Raw genomic sequence first — 20,485 nt, 5'->3', positions numbered from 1 at the left:
GCTCCAGAGCATGAGAAGGCACAGGGCAAGGAGTAGAAGGTCCTCAGTAGCTCCTACACCACAGGTTCTCTGAGCAACCCTTACCTTGCCAAACCCAGCTCCTTCTAGTTTCTTTGCAGTAGTTCATCCGTCTTCCACATCACAAGGAATGTAACACTTTTTTTCACCATGAAGGCTTAAAGGGAGGTGAGCAGGTTTTGCTGACACCAAAGTAGGCGGGACCAAGGTGGGAGTTTGCTCTAATACAGACTGCAAAAAAATGCTATTGGCAACAAGCACAATAATGGAGATAGAAGAACAGATGACTGTTCAGTCTGAAAAAAATGTGTGAACTGGGGATTTCCAAGCTCTCTGAGGATATAATTGTTATGAGAAAAATTGCCAAACAACTTGAGTTCAAAGCTAGGTAAGCACAGTAGCTTCTGGTTGACAGGATTACTCCCTACAGAGCCTCAGGGAAGACGGGTCTATCTCCCTTCATACATCCCTGGGAGATGTGCTGTTACACATTGAAGTGCTGTGTGTATCACCTGCATGGAGCTAAAGGCTGATCGAGTTGATTACATGAAGTGAAAAGGTCATGTTGAAATCGAATTCACAATAATAATAAATAAATTAAAAAAAAGAGTTCAAAACATTCTGCTCTTACAACTACAAAAATGAGGCAGCCAAATATTGAGGCACCTCAAATTCAGGTTCACTCAGGTGTTGGACCTGAAAGTTCAGGGAGTAAAGAGCAGCGTAAGAATTCTGCTTTTCAGCCCACACTTCATGGTCAGAAAGACCAAACAAGTGAGTTTTAGCATCACTTGGCATTTCTACATTGTGTTTGTCCTGTTACTTGATCTTGTTCAGTGGAGTAGGAGATGTCTGATTTTCATGTGTTTATCTGGGTGGAAGTGAGATTGTCCTGCAACATCTGGTATCTTCATTAACATGTTGAGAATGTGTGATCCAACCGTATTGTTCCTTCAAGAGAATAATACAAGTTTCAAAGGTATGAACAAAGCCAAATGGAGGAAGGTTTTTCTCAGTCATGCTTGCATGAAAAGAGAGTCATAGGAGAAGTTCAGACAAGCAGTATTCCTCAAGTTACTTTATCATAAAATCAAGCTGGTTTTGAGACAGAATTTTGATCTCATTGTGTACAGAAACCAGGGAGTTCAAATGGGTCATAAACTTAATGTTTTGAGTACCTATTGTACCTCTGGGAAAAAAAAAAAAAAAAAAAAAGTGACCTATTTTTCAGGATCATTTTGTTGAATAAGTCCTATGGGTTCTGTTTTCTCCCTCAGTTCCCTTGGGTAATGGGGCAGGGCAAGGAATAGGCAACACCCCTAAATTCCTAAATTGATTGTCAGCATGAAATTTGCAGTGGAAAATGTTGGGAAATGTTTGGGTAGATATAGCCCAGGAAAGAACAGCTTTAAGGTTATATTGGGAAAGCCAGGCTTCTAATATGTATTCACTAATGAACGGTAATGTGTAGAAACATAAATTGGTTCCAAAGCCTTTAATGAAAGATATGAAAATGTTTCAGTCTCTGGTTACTAAGTCTCAAATCCTCAGACTTATGGAAGATATCCTTAGGCAGAAGTGACTCAGTGCTACGGCCCCAAGGGTACTACCAGTCCTGACTGTCCCTTTCCAGCCTCCCCTGTGGCCACCCCCCTCCTGTCCATGGCCCAGAAATCCATGTCACCACAGCCTGGAGAACCCAGACCTGACTGGGGATATACCAGAAGAGTGCTGGTCTCCAGCCTTGCCTCATGGATGGACCTCAGACCCACTCCACAGCCTTGTCTCCAGCCCTGTCTCTGTCTTCACCCTTTTTTGCTCCAGACTGGGCCACTTGGATGGGCCTCGATCCTGGTTCATCACTTGCTGTGCCCAGTCCTGCTGATGGACCCCAACAGTGTTCAGACCCTGCAGGACAGCACCTGTTGGTAAGGACACCAAGGAGGACCCCAGCTTCTCCTCACTCATGGACCAGCCGCACTCTCACTGCTCCCTGATATTCTCAGGTCAGCTCTTGAGGTTAAACAGCTTCAGGGATGGCGTAGAAGAGGCCCCCCAGCTAAGTAAAACAACACTAAAACATACAAACGAGTCTCACAGCACTAACACATTTTTTGCTTAACAAGGAATCATATATATTTTAAGAGGATAAGTTGTGTTTCTTCATTAAAAAATTCCTCTTTTGAAGAATTTTTCATAATTCTTTCATTCTTAGTTATTTATTTCTAACTATGGGATTTTCCCAGCAAGTTTATGCACATGCAATAATAATGTTTTAGAGGTTATATATGTCACACTAACGCACACAAAATCATGCTGAATCAAGTTGACTTTGTTGAACCCATACTTTATACTTCCTACTGTTGCTGGATCAACCAAGTAGCTGGGGAGTTTGGTGTTTGCAGTTTGGATACTTCCTTCCACTTTGAAATTCAGCATTAAAATTCTCAGGTATGACTTCTTAACAGATGAAATTGTTTCTCTTGAGTTTCCAAGCACAAGCGAGGAAGAGAGGTTAATAATTCAAAGATTTCTGCTGTTTTCAGAGTTTCAGAAGCCAGGTGTGTTGTTTGATATTTTCCAAAAGGTCAAATGCGTGTAGTTACTGCCAATGAAAGGTTTCATATTTGGGTGTTTGCTCACTTTACAGCAAGTGAGCAATAAAAAACTGACAGTTAATGCATATTCAGTAAGTTTGATTCAACTTGCTTGGTACTCCTGGAGATGATTAGTACAGCTGTATCCACTAATCATGTGGTCAAGGGAACTTTTTCTCTGAACTGTAGAAATGCTCAGAGAGGGGAGCAGTCTCAGATTGACCTTTAGTACTATTTATCAAGGACTTCTGCACTGTATCAGTCCGTGCTACAAGAAGAAAATCTGCAATACATTTTTGAAGAAGTTTTAAGGGGAGATGGGTGGGCTTTTCTCATAGGATGGGAGCTTTTGCTTGGAAAAAAAGAAGAACCAGCATAGCCATGCTTGTTCTGTTTCTTTGTGTCCTACAAGCACATCTACTTCTAGCAACCCTTCAAAAGACAGTCAACTCACTAAGGAGAGACTTAAAATCAGTTAAAAAAAGCATGATTCATTGCAATCTGAAGGTAATTTTATTTCTTTTTACACAGTGGTAGCTTACTGCAAATTGAGCATGTGCAAATTACTTCAACTTGGCATAACTGTGATAGCACAATGCTATGCTCTGCTTATAGCCATGAAATTTGGATAATGATGTGGCAGAGAACACAAAATTTCTGCAGCTATGGTTGCAGATGGGTGCAAAAAAACCCTAAATCCTCTACATAGAAGAGACATTGAAGAAAGTCAGTCTGAACTGTAGGGTTGGTATAGATGTAGATACACCTGAACTGAGAAACTGTGGGCATCAAGATCATTAGAAGTGGGTCTTTTTTCTTTATGCAAGTCTAATTAGGCTAGAAAACTTGACAGATCCGCATTTCTTAGAATCTTCTTGGTAATATGTGATTTTTCGCTTGAAAGAAAATACCATGAGAACAGTCTTTTCATGGACATTTAAATAGTAGATGTTGGTTGGAGCCAGTAGCACAGAACACAATGAGGTATTTGCCAAAATGAGATTGGAAGAGATGACAAACTTTAAACATTTTTAGATAAAAATAATTATGAGATTAAAGCCTCAAGGAAAATTCAGTTTGGTTCCTATACTATCTAAATAAGTTTCCCTTCCTCTTAAGGTGATGGCAATATTCCTGTTGTCTTTGTTGTGCTTTGAACTGTATCTTTAAGCATCAGTATAGTTCCAGTACAGATGTTCATTACGAATACTTCAGGTGAAGATTTTGAGGGCAAATGTATTCAGTGTCTTCTTCTTTAGTATGGATACATCTTCACCTCCTCCACATGCCTGCTTTCTCTAGAGCTGCCTTGAGTGTCTCTTCACTTACCCGCGAGTACAAGCATATCCTTAGAGTCATCAACAGTCTTTCTTTGCGCTTAGCTGCACCACACTGCCATAAAATACCATGGTTTTGGATCTTAGCTTATAATGCTAGTTTTTGAAGGGAACCAATACTTCTGTGTAGGGTGGGGATCTATTGGTGTCTTGCACCGTGAGGGTTCCTTGAGCTTGTAGAAAGACCTCAGATGGACTACCTTTTACAATATTATTCTTAAATATCAGAAGTCTCCTGCTTTACAGGAAGTGATGGGGGAAAATTATTCATTTCAAGAGCTCACTGCAGACCAACAGTATGGAATGACTAAACTAGGTTAATGGAAATAGTGGTGTGTCGAGTTTCAGTCTTTTAGATAGCAGTCCATTTGGGTGAGAGATTGGAGGATGCAAAACCATATTAGATTCAAGTCCCAAATGACCTTGTAAATAAAATTATTTCCAGACAAACCCGTTCTTGTCTCTGTCATACATATATGTCACAACAGGACAACTTGTGAATAATGCCATTAATTATTTTGGCAAAATGACAATAATTGAAATTCAGATTAGCTTGAAGTTTATCTTGGGATGAAAATCTAGGCTGAAAAAATTGTAATTGTGAGCTATATTCATTTACTTTATTTTGAACCATTGTGTTAAGCTGAGGTTTGCATTTGATTCTGTTGATTGATTGATTGTTGATTGATTCTGTTAAGCTGAGGTTAAGCATTTGATTCTGTTGTTATATTGTGTACACACTCATGCCAAGCTCTGCTCTTCTGGATTTGCTTATCCACTAAAGATAAGACAGTCCTTCTAACAGCAAGATGAGATATGTTTCCATCGACACTATTCACTATAGAAGAAAAAGCATAAAACGCCAGTTAAAGCCGAACTGAATCAGTGGAAAGTATTTTCCCGCTTAAGAACAGTGTTAAAGGATATAAATCATGACCAGTTGTTTAGTCCTCTGTAACACTGGATAGATAGTAAATATGCTTTTACAAGGCCAAATAGTTCTTAACTCTTTCTATAATCTACTGATACTTGATAATTTTAGGGTTTGGCTTATTTTATGAAAATATTTTATGTTTCAAAGGGCTTTGGGAGGGGGCTTTTATTTTATTTAGCTAATCTTGAGGAGTCTTCCTGTAGTGACCAACATTAGATTAAGGTCGGTAGATGAAATGAAATTATTGCCAACATGATAAGCAACACGAGATCATCCTGTGTCTTCTGTCATTCTATCAGGTCTGATCTACCATGACTGTTCTACTCCACAGTGATAATTTGTACTTCGATTTCTTACCTGGTGAAAGTATGTCCTGTTCAGTTCCCTGAGAAAATAAGTTGCAGGTGATTACACTGTCCCCAGCCAGCTATGTCCCTATTCCCTTTCTGATTCTTTGACAGACTTGAATCAAATTTATCAGAGCTGAAAAAGCCTACAATAATTACTCAAAGCTTCATAAAAATGAGTGACTTAAAGTTTCTACTTGGATGCCTACTACATTTTTTTTTATTTCCTTACAAGACATCAGGAACCTCATCAGAAGAAGTCCTCAGAGCTGGGAGGACCAGGACCACACCTGAAGGAAATCAGACTTCATTTGTAATCATGCTCACAGCATCAGTGGTTCCCAAAGTGCTCTACAACACCTAGCAGTAGATGCTGCAGGTCTTGCGTTCCTTCTTTTCTTGGTCATATCTCTCATTAGTTCTGTAAGGCAAGAAAACAAAGAAAGAAAAAATGAAGCCAGAGGCCAATATTTGTTCTTGTTCAGTTCTTGAGTAAGATCAGAGCTAGCAAGAAAGAAGCAATATAGCTGAGGGGAGCTTCTTGTGCTGTCAAAGAGAAATATGGTCATCATCCCATTCCCTGTTGGATCTACATTTAATAAGGAGAGCTAAATTTTCAGAAATTTACTTCAAAATAAAGTGAGAAAAGAGATGAACTGTGTATTCTTTGAGAGCATGGGATATTTTTCCGCTCACCACGACGATTTTCCTTCATTTTGTGAGAGGTTACTTGATGTGTCAAGTCGCACAGCAGCAGAATTCCCAGGACAGGAGACCCTGTCTAAGTCTGTATTTTTTTTTTTTCCCCAAACTATGCAAGATTTCTAATTCTGGGTTTAGCATGATGGCTTCACCTAATAGCTTTGTCACAATTCTACCACAAAAATAGTTTTCATCACTGTGCAGTCCAATATAAACAGTCCTAGAAAACACCTTCCAGACTTCCAGCAGCCATTTGATACCTACCCTCTTCGGATAGTGTTTTTTTGCTGTATTAGAGTTGTAGAGAATCTATGAATTTATCATTTACTTTTTTGAATCTTGGAAGTGTACCTTCAGCTCTGCAAGTTATATTACTCCTACAGCAAAGCGAGTTTACTGCTCTAAGCAATACTTAAGCAAGCACACTTTCCACCTCCCTTCCTTCTCCCAGCACTGTGCAATTTTTACCCAGAGTATCCCAGATTTTTCTACAGTCCTTTTCTTCTAGCTCTTTTAAATTAACATACCCTTTATTGATATTACAGTCCCAGGCTAAGCATGGATCCAAGCATTCTTGAACTGAGTGGAAATTCATATCCAAATTTTGGTTCTGAACCAAACCAAAATCTTAGATGGCAATCTTATTCTCAGGAATAAAGTTAAAATTGGCTATAGATCAAGCTCACAGATCATTAGACTGCTTTGTATAAGCTTTGTATATGTTACGTTGTGAATAGTAATATTTTCTTTCCACTTCTTTCCTTTCTCCTGATGCCTTTTTGCAGTGGTGTGGCCCTTATGGGAGTTAATAAAAGCAAATAGAAATAAATATTGGTAACAGAATCTGAAATAAGTCTCATAGTCTTTAAATAAACTAAATTGTGCAGTCATGAACTAATCAATTGCCTTTCTCTTCTCAATGATTCAAGCTGGAACTTGTGATTTAAGTTTTCTTTAATTTGGCATTCTTTTTGTACAAAGCCTTTAGAAAGACATAAAATTAGCACATAGTAAAATGAAATGTTGAACTTGTACCATTGAGAAAAAGAGCTGTAGCATACCCATATATATCATGTCTTAAGATGAAGACCAAAAATTATACTGGACACGCCTAGTATTTCCTCTCCATTAGTTTTTCCCTGTAAAAAGTGAACACTAAATATTATTATTTCATATAGTTATGTTAGAGGTTTTGGGTTTTGGAACTGTTTCTCTCCTTGGAGGGGAAGTATTTTGTAACTCAAAACCAGGTAGAAGACATCACAGGTAAAAGTGGTGATGCCAAATCTAGAAATCAGTTGGAATCTGGAAGAAGAGGACTGTCTTCTAACGTGTACCGTGTTTTAAGCACTATGTCAAGGAATGCTGATCATCATTTAGACCATATGTCCAATAGCTTATTAGCAAAATATTTCATATCATGTTTGATCTTAGTGCTGGAGGTGAATTCAAACAGGATTTGGAAAACCCAAACAAGGTGGAGTTGTAGTGGGGAACACAACCACCTTCAGAACAACAGTGGGACTAGTAGCTGAGACAGCTAGCTACCACCCATCTCTCATTAAAACACTTGATGGGCAGGTTGCTACAAGGTATGTTTTAATTCCAGAATCTTTTGCCTGTCCTTAATTTAACAATTAGTGTTTCACCTGCTGAAACATTAAGGTTATGTCTCAGTGCTTTTAATTGCCATATCATTCCCAGCTAGTCAGTCCTGCTGACAGTAACTCCAGGCTCTTCTATAATATGAGTCTTAACAACATCAAATACAAGAACAATCTGCTGGTTTTTCCCTGATATACAATAGGGGATGGTGGAAGAATAATTATCAAGATATTGGCATCTAGATTTCAAGATATCTGAGAGAAGCTTTTCTGATTATCCTAAAATAGGCATTTGTGCAAATTTGATGGTGATGATATTAACAAATTATGATCAGCAGAGACAAGAAGTGTCCTTCCTCAAAAATTCCAACTAAACAGAGCCCTATATTAACACAAGTCACAATCCTGGGGTTGAAAGAATGACTCAGCAGCAGCTTTGAAGAATAAAGGAAAGTAACTGCAACAGCCCAAGCTTAGACAGGCTCCATTTTCACTGATGCTTGATTATATTTGGAATATTTCTGCTAAAGATAGCTATATTTTAACCTCAGGCATTTATTTGCAATGTGCAATCAAGCATGCTGTACTCTGAGGAGTTCATAGAAGTTCAATACTATGGACTAGAAGTCAGCTTCCAAGTGTCAGAATCTAGATGAGTTTTGGTTTTGCAATGATCTGCATTCTTTTGTGTTTCTGGGAAACTCGTCAACAATGAGACCTGATCCCAGTGTGGCAAGATCTTAATTCTCAATGCTTGGTTGCATGTTGCCAAAAACACAACGCACAGGGCTCTTCTGTTTTGATGTGGTAGATGTAGTAGAAAAGTGGTAGGCAAAACTGTGAACTGATGACCAGTATATCCGAGTAGGTTTGAATAAGGTAAAGAATACAAAATGTAAGAATTAGACAGTTTTCAACTTTGGTAATAACATACGTTTTGGCTTCAATAATTTCATACAGTACTATAAAAGCACAAGTTATGCTTTTTGACCTCATTAGCACAAACAGCAGGCTGAGCATGGGCTTCAGTTGTTCCTGTGTTATTTCTTCCTTGCACACCAAGATACACTTATTCTCCCAGGAATGCCCTGTTCATGTGCTTCTATGACTGAAAATTTCTTAATGAGAACAGTTTCTGTCCAATCACAAGTGGTTTTTAGTCTAAATTATGTTATTTTTTCCTCACAGAGCACCAAAAATGTTTATGGCCAGAATCATCCACACCGAAACATGAGCCTCAGTAGCATTTGGGGCAAATCAGTGAGACAGCTGAAGCCACACTGCAGACCTTGGGCAGCCTGAGAATCACTGTAAACCAGGAAAACAAAAAAGGAAGAAAAAAAAGGAACTCTACCAAATATAGAGCTCCAATAAGAACCTCAAATTCCTGTGTCCTGGTATGGCAGCTGTGACAGTCACTCTCAAACTTTGCAAGTCAGCAAAAACTAGTGGAAATGAATCCTTTTTTCTAAGAGTTACAAGATAGTACAGACCACTTAAGTGGTATCAACTATAACTTATATGAAGTTGGCTGTGGGATGAATTAAAAAGAAGCTATGGCACACATGCAACTGTCTATTTTGTGAGGACTGAGTTGGAATTAGAGTAGGATGCAAGTCACAACATTGTCACCCCTGAGTGAACTTGACTATGTGAACTTTCCCATCAGCAAAGAGAGTGCAACCACTTGTTTTTTCCTTTAGCAAATTAAGAAAGAAATAAGGAAGATCTGGGCTGTAGGGGCTCAGGAAGCCTCAGCTGCATCACTTGTCAGTTCTCATTGCAGAAATTCTCGCACAATCATAGAAGCGTTGGTTGGAGTGGGCATCTGGATGTCATTTATTACATCCTTCAATTTAAAGCAAGAATTAACATCATTGCTAGATCATTATATCTGTGACCATCTATCATTGGCTATCTAACCCTAGAGCAACGTCTTTGCTTAGCTGAACATTGAAAGCCAGGAGAGACAACCCGCTTTCTACCTAGCAGCTTCCAGTGCTGAACTATCCTGCTGATGAAGAAATTCTTCCTAATGTCCAATCTGAACACCCCAGGTCATGACACATGTCTCTGCTCCTTTTGTGTTCTCTGCTACTGTTGAGAGAAGTCTGACCTTGTTATCTCTGGAACTTCCCTTCAGGTAGCAACAAGTTGCTACTCTATCCCACTGTAGCCACTCCTCTGCCAGACAGAAGTACAGTTCCCTCAGGTTTTCTTTATTGCTCACATGCTCTGTGTTCCTGGCTATCTTGACAGACCCTTTATAGACCCTCCCCAAATTTTAACGTCCCTCTTGAAGTGTATGTGGGTTGTCAGAAGTGGACATGGTAGACCAGCTATACCTAACTCCCTCAGCAGCAGTTTAAGCAAGAAATAACCTCCCTTGATCTCCCTAAAGTAACCCTTAGTTGTTTCCTTCATTCACGGGAGCATATAGTTGGCACCTGTTCAACTTGGCATCCACTGTCATACCTGGGTCCTACTCATTGAGGTTGCTGCTCTGCCAGCCAGTTCCCAGCGCGTACCGCTGCACGGGCTTATTCTGCCCCAGGTGTACTTCTTCCTACTGAGTCCTACAAGTTTTCTTTTGCTCCAGTACCTGAACTTCTCAGGTTGATAAGAACTGAACTTCTGCCATTTGTTATGCCATTCCCCTAATTTAGCAGGGAAATCATGTCCAGGTGACTTTACTGATTGATTAAAGGGATGTTTTATATCTGAATGCTGAGAGCTGATCCTAAGGTCTCCTCTGAATTTGCATTGCAAACCATCTCTCCTGTATGGACTTGACCCCCAGTGAATATTGCTGAGAGGAGAAGGTGACCTGTAATACTCACCAGATGGCTTCAGCCCACACTGTGCTTTTTAGAGGAGGACTTTCCTGTGCTGCTTTCTTACAAGCTGATCTACTTTAGCTACTCAGAGAACAGCTGTGGTACTTCTTAAGTACTGCTTACTGATTGAAACCATGTAATATTATTAGAAACATTTATAAGTATTGAAAACAATGCTGAATGATCTAGCATCTTCATGGAACAGCTGTTTATACTGGTACCATTCACTGAGGTATGATTTTCAGCTGTAAATTGTGATTAAAAGAGAGGAAAAATAAGCACAACAGTGGGAAGTGTTCCAAGGGCAGCGATAAATATCTCCTTCCTTGTCTGGAATTGCCCTTTAAGCCCTAGACTCCTAATCAGCAGCAAAAGGAAGCAAAAGCTTCCTTCCCTGGACTAGACCTGATTTCAACTAAGATGTGAGAGCGTCTTTCACAAAGTCCTCCCTTTGCAATCTGTGTAAGAGATGCTTTTAAAAAATAGCTTGGTCTTTCGCTTCCTTCAGTTGTTAGACTAAATAATAAGAGACCAGCACCCTTTCTGATGGTCACTTTCATGAATACAAAGCTGCCCCTGTTTCACTGAGATAAAGAAGGTTTAGCAGTGTCCGTTCTGCTTTGCCAGATAGAGTTTATCTTATTTAGATGATGACATTTCTGCAAGCAATCTACATTCAAAAAATGAAATTTACTCATTTTTATAGGAAAAAAGTCTGAGGTTTTCTGATAGATGGCTGTATTCTAAAAAGCTTCCCATCCCTGGGAAATGTTTCCAGCTCCAGATTTGGTAGGGAACTAGGACCATTGTCCTAAAGCAGATTTCATATCATGTCACAAGGTCTGTAATTTTGGGGGTTTTTTTTAATGAAAATAACGTAAAGGACATAAATTTCTATCTTACTAGCTCATGGCAGGGAAGGAATACAGGACACACTTAAAAGCAGAGTCACATTTATACTTCACAACTGTAAAAGAGCCTCTGGCCTTTGCAATGCTAACATAGCCCAAAGACAGGGAAACCTACTGGAGATAGTGACTAGCGACTAGAATGATGAACTCTCATGGAAATGGGCTTCCTGAAAGGGTAGAGGAAAACTGACAGGAATTAGGATCAGAGATAGCAGTAGAAGGTAGGCAGCTGCTGGAGCAGGACAATATGCTTTATGATTTGACTGTGTGGCATGAATCCTCTCGTTTGAATACTCAGAGCAATGGGGGAAAATACAAAAGACTGTTTAAAGGTACACGAGTGATCTGATCTGAGTGAATTCAAGCAGGCCATTTCCTGACAGAGTATCTAAATGTTGGTATTGAGGGGAACTTTTTTGCCACGGATAGCTAAGAATGTGGGTGCCTTCTGAAAGTCGCATTAACCACTTCTGTGAATCCTTCAGTGGTGACAGTAGTAGGTTTAGGCACCTGAGAAAGTCTTATATTGTATCTCCCAAGGAGAAAGTTTTCATGGGTTATATAGGTCAGAATATAATGAGTCAAGCTGTAGATCCGTCATGGAGAGTTCTCAACTCATAGCAAAAAGACATAATTAGTGTCAGTTACATTTTGGAGATTTTACTTAGGATGGTGTGTGGCCATGGCACTGCACAGCATAGGAAATGTCGCTAAATCTGTTAAGTCAAACTGACTGTATTGTAATGAGTGTTGCTCCCACATTTCTTTTTCTCCTTTTTTTTTTTTTTTTTTTTCCAGCAGTTACTCAGCTAAGAACTAGAGTCCTGAATCTGCCTTTCCCATGTTTTTCCCTTGTTTGCCTATCCTTGTTATTTTTATGGCCTTTGGCAGCTTCTGAAAACTGCCACTGGGAGACAAAAGAGCTATAGTCTCTGATGTATGACTGATGAAGTAGGTATGTAGGCATGCCCATAAGAGTTGGAGAATAGCACTGTATCGTACTTCAAGTGCTTCTATCTGGGGCACAGCTGAATAATGTGTTGAATTAGGTTTGTTGCTGAGTGCCTCAGACCAGTCTGTGAAAGCTCTTTTCCTGTTCACGTTTGCTAGCTTTGATGTTGTTATCTACAGTACTTTCAAAATGCAAAGTCTAGCCAGGGAAGTTGAACCTCTGAAGTTAAGTATGAATTTAAACCATTATAAATAACCTCTTTTTCTTGGACCAGTTCCACTGGTCTTAAGCATAGTTATTTACCTCTTGCAAAAATTTGTGAAATTTGTGGATTTGTTTGCACAGTCTGCATTTTTGTTCCTAACAAGTTCTCATAGTTTACAGCTGATATTCATGTTAAGTGCTGTTAAAAACACTTTAATTAAATATTAATTGGAGAGAGTCCAAAGAATACATTTCAACTAAAGAAAAAACCTGATAGTTTCAAATCCTGATCCAAACAAATCATTTAAATTAATCATGTTGGTCAGTGTAATATGAAAAAGATCTTAACTTTGCGGTAATAACTGATTAGCTTAAACAGAAAATATATTCACATCAGTCAGCATGATGGGAGCAAATGCTGTATAACTGAGATACTGATGGTCATTATCCCTGCCATGTTGTACAAGATGCTTTAAGAAGACTGCACTGCTAAGTCTAGGTAGAGTGCAGATGGAGTATGTGTAACTTCAGTAAAAACTTTCCCATCTATTTGTGTTTGTTGCTTGACCTGCAGTTTTAAGCAAACTCTGAGTGACAGAAGTGGGGTGTTTGATAGGTATTAGGAGCTAGTGAGGAAAGAGCAGAGAAATTATGAGTGAGCGGGACTGGTTTCATTTGGCAGCTAGAAGGTGCAGGGTCCACAGGCAGCTGTAGGATATTCTTCATATCTGGTCATGCAAAGTTGATCACTAGGAAAGAGCTGGTGATGGGGCTCCAAACGGCAGCAATGGGTTTTGGTGAGCACAGGAGCAGGGCATAATGTTGACTTACACAAGGGTAGTGTTGTTGCAGTGAGTTTTATTCTAAGTTAGACACATGAATACAGATGTCACTAGGAAAGAATTTGAAATGTTCAGGTTGCCAGAGGTTGTGAAAGAAATTAATAAGGGGTGATAATGTGATTGGTCACATGTTTGTTCTCAAAGTATTTTTTCCCAAGACAGCATTAGTCTGTGTTATTCATCCCACCCAGAGTGGAGGGTGTCCATGATAATTTTGACTCTGCAATGTTCAATGTCATGCAGTGCTCAATTCAGACCAATAATAATGAATTGTGGGTTTTCTTACCCATGTATCCAACTGTCATTCCCTAGCTTTGGGTCTAGGAGGGGGTTTTGATACAAAAATAGAAGCATATAAAAGAGAATGTATGCCTTCAGGGTGCCACTGTTTGTCCTTGCCTTTTGAAATCTTCAGAAAAAATATCAAATTGCCACTTTCTCCCCAGAAACTAGTGGACTGCATGGACATTGCTGGGTGAAGGCAGACCCAGGTTGCAGTAGCAGCAATGAAGAGCAAGGTTAGCTCCTATGTTTCATTTTTAGCGATTGGATTTCAAGCTAAATTTAGAGGCCGTCTTTATTACAGGCTTTTCTGACACTGGCAAAGGGTTAGTTAACTGTTACAGACGGCTTGGGAGCTAGGGTTTTACATAAGCTCCTGTTTATCAAATGCTTACATTTTCCAAATTCAATTGAGATTGAACTTCCTTTGGGTATTTGCCGAAGAATAAAAGGGTTTTGAGCATCAGCTTAAATATTCCAGCTGTTTCTTGTGGCCATACCAGTGAAAAAGACAGATCTGTTGATAGAAATAAGCAAATTGGAGAAGATTAAGGAGACAAGAATAAAGAGGATAGGATGGGGTAGCAACAAGGATCAGAGTGGGGAGGGGGGATAGTAAAGAAAGGGGCAAGGATTGATGTGAGTGTAGGCAGACAGAAACATAAAAGGTCTACAAAAATAAGATAAAAGAAAGTAGGCAGTAGGGACTGTGAGGAACTAGCTGATGGACTCTAATATCTGAAAAGGCTCAGCAAGAACCATGTGTGTCTCCTCCAGTGTTCCGTCTGAACAGAGAAGAGCACTCTGCTCTGACAATTACTGTTGGCTCAAATGACAGAGATCTGAGCTACGATATTAAAATTTCAGTTCTGCTGATGTGCACTGCTAAGATTGTCTTTTATAAGACCTGGGAAGCAGCGTGCAAAATACTGTACATAAAGAATGTTAAGTCTGTAAAATCAAATTCTCTTCACCCATGCCAGAAGTATTGTTACTTGTACTGTTTTAAGCTGAGCATCTGTAACACACATTGTCATAGTTTCTAAACAGAGCCTGGTATGACTTCTTCCCCCCTTGATGGCTTCACAGGTTTGCCTGACATTGATTTTGTTACCTTTAGTGACTTTCAGATATTTTTCAATATATTGAGAAGCGTAAGTAAAACCTCTTGGAGGCATTAGATGACTAATGATTTCTTATACCATAATATAAATATGAACCAGGCTAGTAACAAATTTCCTTACTGAATTATATCTTGAATTGAACCACAAGAAGATGTTTTCTGTATTAAATAAATTGGAATTTCTTTGTTTTCCTGACAGGATTCAGCTTTAAAAAAAAAAAAAAAAAAAAAAAAAGAATACACACACACACACACACACATATATGAAATAAAACGGCTCTTACAAAAGTTAATTTGATGTTTTCAAACTACCATGTTCTGCAGGTGTACCAGAAGATCTAGGGAGCTTGTAGGGATTTAATAAAGTACCAGCTTAAAAATGAGCTAAAGAATGCTTAATGTCTCAGCTTTCTCACTGATTACTGTGTATTTTTAGTGGCTCCCTATCTTTTAACTAATTAAAACTATGGTTGACATACTCCATAGTATGTTGCTAATGTAGCCTATTGTTGGAGTCATTCCTGCTACAAAGTTTTTAGTACCTCTGACTTTCATTAGGTCAAAATCCTTGAGCAGGTCTTAATCACATTACCAATTTTTAAGCATCTTTTAGATACCAATAGAAATTACTCCTTAAAAACCCAGCAAGTCCTGACCTGCAGTTTTTAACCTAGCCCTCTCTAGACACAGCCAGTATTGATTTTAATGGGAGTTCAAACAAATCCTAAATTCAAATTCAGCATCCTTTCAGAGGTAAAAAAAGGTCTGCCTCACACCCCACCATCTCTACCCCAGTGGTACACAACTTTGAAAAGATGAAATACGTGAAAATTAGGAATTTGTTGAATTTAACCTAAAGGGAGTAAATCTTTACAGTCTACAAGGAGGTTGCTTAAGGACAGCATACTGGAAGCCTAGCAGTAGTGTGTACCACCTGTTAAGAAAGGCTTAAATAAGGGTAAAAAGAAGCAAGCATATCTAATCAGCACAATAAGTAGGTTATTAGAATAAGAAGACATCTTTCAAAAACTTGGGATTGTAACCAAAAGGATTGTAATCTCTGGCAAATTAATTGTATAAATGCAATAGTGCATGTCAAAATAGAGCTCAACGAACAATGAGCAAAAGCATCAAATGAATACTAAATATTCCTTCAGACATCACAAGAGCAGGGAGCATACCAGAGAGGCTGCAGAGCCAAATGGTGCTCATGGTATTAAAGGAGCACTGAGAGGGCAAGGCCACTGCTGAGAAACCAAATGAATTCTTTGCATAAGCTTTTCCTGTGCACTAAATTGTAGATCCATGCTGGATCCCTTTGGAGAGGGAGGATGTTCCTCAGAGAGTATATCTGAAACTAAAGTGGCTAAAGAGGTTGTGGAAACATTGACAATGCAAATACTACCCTGTGATAGACAGTGTTTACCCAAGTGTTTTAAGAGAACCCAAGGACGAAATAGCTGAATTGCCGTTGGCAATGTGTAACCTCTCAGTTTAAAACTATGTTGGTACTTGAGCACTGGACCAATGGCAAATCTGATGCCAGTCTTTAACATAGGTTCCAGGGAGAATGAAGGAAACTGTACATCTGTAGCATGAGATTTATACCCACCAAGTTAGTAAAAGTCCTATAAATAATTGAATTAGTGGGCATGCGAATATAAGCGATCTATATGGGAAGAGACAAAATAGCTGGTTGATAATAGTCAAGCTATTTTCCTTTAAAAACTCTTTGGAATCCAAAGAGCTGTTGAGTAAGACATAGATAGGCTATGAGATAGGATGCAAGAGATGGAAGGCAAATGTCAATTATAGCAATGGAGAGAAGTCACAGAAGTCTGTGGAGGACCATGCCCAGACCTGTGCTGCTGAAAGCACTGGGGAGCAGGGGGACAAGGGAGAGAGTGAGCGACACATGGAATGATTTACAGAAGATATGAAGTCATTCCGATAGTAAAGATGAAGGAACACAGTGAAGAAGTATAGGAGGACTTCTTGAGAATAGTGACTGGGCATGAAATGTTAGGTAAAATTCCATGTAGGTAAAGGTAAGGAGGAAAAATCCCATTTCATGTAAAATAATGGGCTCTGTGCTGGCCAATGACATTGAGGAGTGAAACCTTTGGATTATGAGTGGCAATTCAATAGAAAATGTCAATTCAACTTCTATTCAGTAGCAGTCAAAAAAGGCAAAATACAAGTTAGACATGATTTAGAAAGGAATGAAGACAAAACAATAACGTTTTGCATGCATAAATGCATTGTTTTCTTTCAGCATTAATATTGCATACAGATCTGCCTCCTTTATCATTTAAAAAAAAAAAAAAAGATTGACTAAAACTGGAAAAGACCAGAATAAGATTAACAAGGATGACTAAGCATATGCCAGAAGAATGATCAGGATAGGATTTGTCGGTTTGGAAAAGAAAGGGCTTACAAGGTAATATGATAGAGGTATTCAGAATCACATATTGTGTAGACATAATGGCAAGGATTGACTGCTCACTGTCTCTTGCAGTATGAGAGAGGCTCCTAGTAAGAACTGGATCTGAAACAAATGAAAGAAGGTGTTTTTTGGCACAGAGGGTGGTAGACTTGCAGAACGTTCCAAAAGATGGTCTGGATACTGAAACTTTACATGACTTCAAAAGGATAAGTATTTGGAGGACAGATCTATTCAGAGATGCAAAACAGATAAATCATGTTAGGCCTAGACTATGCCAATCTGAAAATGTATGATAGCTAGGAGAATATTTGAGATAGGTATTGTGCCCTACACTTAATCTTCACTAGCATCTGTTTATTGCCATTGTTGAAGAGAGGTTATGAGGAGAAGGACACTTGGTCTGTATTAGGTTCTTAATGCTTCACCATATGCTTTCCACTAGCATCATTACTCCTCTGTCGTCTTAGGGCCTGAAGAATTCCATCCCATTTGATCACTCTCTATATGGAAACTGCTCCACATGTTTTCCCTTCTCTACACCTTTTCCAGCTTTGAGATGGTAAGAGAGCTATATGAAGTATTTAAAATGTAGGAGTACATTTTATAAGCATTTTTAAAATGTAGGGGCTTTATAGTGGCATGATAACTTCTGCCTTTTTCTCTCTTACTTAGAATTTCCTAATATGTGGTTGTTTTTGTGTTTGCTACTGGACACCGAGACAAGGTTTTCAAGAAAGCATAACCACTAGATATTGTTACTGAGTGGAAACATTAACTTAGATCCTATTCTAATGGATATATAAAGGTAGGATTGCTCTACATTTACCTGAATTTCATCAGCTATTTTTTCACCCACTAAAACTCTAACATCTTTCAGTTAGACATTTGTCTTCATTGTCCTCAACAACTTGCCTTCTAAGAAAATTGTCTTATACTTTGTGTGTCCTTTCATAGTGACCTGAAATGAAGGATGTCTCCAAAGAGAGAATACGTGTTTAGAGCCCTGCTTTATTTAATTTAGTCCTGACTCCACTGCTAATCCCATGCTTTCATAGCGTAGTCTGTCAGAGGCATTTCCTCTTTGAACATTATGCTATGAAACAATACTGCACATTGTAAAACAATACCATTTACCATTGGTTTCATGCTATGCTTTTCTACAGCAGACAAGCAAATCCTCTGAAATACTTTCTTTGTGAGAACTTGAGAGTTATATTGCTTGAAGTTATTAAGCTTGTGACTGCTGTGTTAAGGAAGGAAAAGCTTCAATGGAAGTCTGTGACATTTCCCACAAAAGTGAAGTATTTTGTTTAACAGCATTGTTGGGCAGATCCCTTCAGAATTGCAATACAATCGAAATGAACTGGGTGCTGCTCAGTACCATGTTTCTCACTGCATTACAACATGCCATTGTGCATCATAGCAAACTCTGAGAATAAAACAATATATAACATGTTTGTTATTCTCCTCCAATAACTTTTACGGTAAGCGGCTTTTGATACCATCAGAGGAAAATATATGCTGCTGCAAAGAAAACCAAATATAGAATCAAATGGAGATCAGCAGCTAAGACTGCATACAGTTCAAATATTGTTGTCTATGGCTGGGACATTAGCCACAGGGTGTGGCTTCAGGGTAGTCCAAATTTCTCTAAACCAGCACTGCTACAATCCCTTCGTGTGCAACAACAACATCACTTAGGCGATTCCGTTGTAAATCAGTTCTAAGGCATGAAACCAATCAAAAATACAACCTGGCAAAAAAAGTGAAATGATTTACTCTTGTTTACTATGGACTGGCTTACTGCCTGATCAAACTAGCACAGGCTATTACTAGAAGGGAACTAGGAACTGGTGGCTAGAGAAGGGCCACTCATAGTACTTGGTAGTCTTTAAGATGTTACTTTCTCAATACGCTCTTGACATATACTGCATGATTGCAGAAGTGTTTTTACTTTAGTACCTTTCTGCCTTCCCAAATCAATTTTTAAGTAGACAAGATAGTATTTCTTATTTCATAGGCAGGTCATAGAACTAAGTTCTACCAAAATCACTTTTCTGATGAAGCCATTTCTCAAATTTGCACATAAACAAGGGGCAAATACTGTACTTTTCCACCTGTAAAACTTAAAGCACTTCATTAACTTCGATAGATTTTGTGAGCAGTGAATAATATCCATTTTAAAGGAGAGTAACTACAAGCAGCCTAGTACTGCCCTTTTGATGGTTCTGCATGGCAAAGGTATAACTTGCAAGTAAAGGAAGAGCAACTGCATTTGTAGGTACTGCACATTCTCAGGTCAGTGATGATCTGTAAGGAAAAACAGAACAGGTCCACCTTGGTTAAAAGCCCAGTTTGACAGTAGCCAGAGCTGAAACACAACACCATCTGTTTGTTCCATTCTTCCCATTGTTGAACTTGTTGAATTTGTCAAAAATAACTCCAAAGAGTGTGGGCAGACAGGAATTTAGAATTTGGATGATTCATGAGATGGTCACACTGCTAAGCCTCTTTTTTATGGCTGTAGAATTTTTCTGCTCTGTACCTACAGCCTGGTCTTAAATCCCAGGTCATAGGCATTGCGAAACTGTAAAACTGAAGGTTTTTTATTAAAATTGCCAGTTCTAACACTTATGTCAATCAGCATTTAAGTAGCACAGGAATAAGATTTGTGCATTAGCATTATGCTGTGAGAAGTTCTGATAGCAAGCATAGTAAAGGTAGGTTTCTTTCATCAGTCCAGGTAAACAGACGTAACCTCTGTAAAGAGTGACTGACTTTACATAATTAAGAAAAACTGAAGTAAGTATAGTTTCTCAGTTAGCCAGGGAAGAGGAAATTGGGATTCCTGCTTTCACTTCTGCCTCTGCTTTATGGCTCTGCAATGGATGAATTTCTTGCTTTATACAGAAGTTATATGTGATAGTGAGACGGTCTCCTTTTATTAAGTGCTGGAATGTACTTGCTCAAGAACAAAACATAGTTATGGCAAGCTGCGTTTCAAAGACATGTCTCAAATAACTTTTCCATAAAGAACAGAGTTAAAAGACTGGTTTCTATAGGAGTCCCATATTCCCTATATCTCACCAATAACACTCTCCCTGATTTTCTGGTCAGAGATCCCCACTAGGCACTGGGCAGGATGTGCTGTCACCAGCCTGGAGCCACAAGCCTGCTCTCCCGCTTTCAGCTGGCTGGCTGGCAGAGGGGTCAGCCTTGGCTCTTCTCCCTGGAATCTGTCTTTCCAATCAGTTGTGAAGCTTGGGGAAACATAACATTCTTAGAAGTCTGATAACCAATATATTTTTAAAGTCAATTAAAAGTAAGTTTCCCACTTAAAACTTACTTA

Source organism: Patagioenas fasciata, chromosome 2 (genome assembly GCF_037038585.1).
Source record: "Patagioenas fasciata isolate bPatFas1 chromosome 2, bPatFas1.hap1, whole genome shotgun sequence".
Lineage (NCBI taxonomy): Eukaryota > Metazoa > Chordata > Aves > Columbiformes > Columbidae > Patagioenas > Patagioenas fasciata.
Note: the sequence above shows the minus strand (reverse complement) of the source record.